The sequence below is a fragment of the Limulus polyphemus genome, unplaced genomic scaffold, assembly GCF_000517525.1.
Source record: "Limulus polyphemus unplaced genomic scaffold, Limulus_polyphemus-2.1.2 Scaffold5575, whole genome shotgun sequence".
NCBI lineage: Eukaryota > Metazoa > Arthropoda > Merostomata > Xiphosura > Limulidae > Limulus > Limulus polyphemus.
In genome coordinates, this window is record NW_013671185.1 from 10,832 (window position 1) to 12,848 (window position 2,017).

Genomic DNA, 2,017 nt, shown 5'->3' on the forward strand with positions numbered 1-2,017 from the left:
AAAAAAATTAAGCCTGTAAAAAATAAACTAATATAATGAAAGAACTACAAAATATGCAGTTTAAATTAAATAATCTATATCAAGGTTTTATTCCTCGTCACCTTAACCCAACCAGCAGATTCTCCAGGGCCACCATTTTCCTGGTTGGCCACTGTGCGGGTCCTATGAATGTAATTGGCCTTAGTAAAGGCTCTTTCTGTATCAGCCAGCCTATACTGCAGGCAATGCCTTTCCATTTCATGCTGCATTGGAGGCATTACCCTCTGGAACATCCAATCTTCTTCCCAGTTTTAAGGAGTTCAAGCTTCAGTCGGTGGCAATCTCCTAGCAGTGCCTTTTAAGCTTTAAAATCTGCTTTATCTTAGTTAGCAGTCCCACCTTTGGCATTTTCTGAAACTTCTTTCAGTCATTTGGCTAGTGGGGCACCAAAAGTTGTTGAAGTATATGTCCTCCTTTTTGTCTGGATTGTGATTAGTCTTGCTAGCAATGTCGAAGCACCCTCATTCGCCTTAAACTCCCAGCCTGGTGGTAGTAGAGGAGAAACAGCTTGTTCACGTGTACCATGGCTGATGTTATGGTGAAAAAAGTAGAAATACTACATCAAGTGGTCGTTAAGTGCATGGTAGCATGCAATGTATAGAAATCTATCATGCCTCTACCTTCCTGACTACTCTTAAGAGGATCCAGGAAGGTTTTCTTAGGCAGAGAAATACAGGGTTGCATATCCTATCAGTGGATGGAACACATCTGGAATCACTGATGGGTAATGACAGTGTAATATTTGATGAAACATCTGACTGACAGGCCCAGTTTTTTCTCTATCACCTTGACATTCTCCTTGGAGTGGTAGGAACCGCAGCAACATTTAGGATTTTGGGTTGCTTGCAGGCTGCCATAACACCTTCTAAGATGGAGATGTCTTCAGACTTAGCAATGGCAGGTACATCCAGTAATAAAGGGGACAGCTTCGCCTCTATCAGCCTCAGGGCCAACACAGTAACAAGTACAGTGCGCTCTCCCATGTCCATTACATCAGCAAGCCACACAACTTCATCCAACAGTTTATTCATACTAAATGTTAGGCCAGTCCTGGGAGTTCTAGGTTCAATGATATCATTCGTCCCCTCACTAAAAAGAAAGTCCTCAGTGACTTGGAGGAATTCAAGAATAATGGAGTTGTCCATGGCAGAAAGAAAAGTTTGTGCGAGTCAAGCTGCAACAGGCAGGAAAACCACTGGCAAGTCGAGAAAGAGATACTGACCATGGTTAAAACTTGACCTTAAATACTAAAATTCCAGATTCAAATGCAAAATTGAATGAATTATAATTGGTCTATAGTACAGCTGAGTGTATAGATTAAAGGGGTTTGGAATGCTTGATCATTATTCTGAACTGTGGCTTAGATATTAATCAAACATTATTTCTATGTGCTTTGCATATACTCACACAAATTCTCCCATATAACATAAGAAACTTACAATCCATAATCTTGTATGGGTCTTCAACTGACCAACTACCTGTAGCTGTACTGCTCCCTTCTTCCTGCTGTACAGTTGTTACGTAGACAGAGTCCAGTCTCAGTATTTAGGAATGAGGTCGAAACTGTAATGGGTTTCCACCCACTCTGTCTGACTCGGGTTAAGCAATATCAACTATAACCCTTTTCTGTTAACTTTCATCAACTTCTAATGTCTTCCCTTCATTTATGACTTTTGTTTGATTTAAAAACTTTTCACCGCTAATCTGTTATTCCACATCACCCTAATACACTTATAACATGTATTTTCATGATTCAGTATTGCATCTTGTAATGAAACAACATTAAGAAAATACAGTAGACTCTCCCTATTAACACCATCTTTGGATCTGAATAAAAGTGGTCTTACTGGGGATTGACCAGTTCATTAATTAACTGCGAAATATTTGAATATTGAATTGCAATGTTGTGTGTGATATTTCTTTGCATATTGTATAACCAAATTATTAATAATTCTCGAATATGTTCTATTTTATTGTC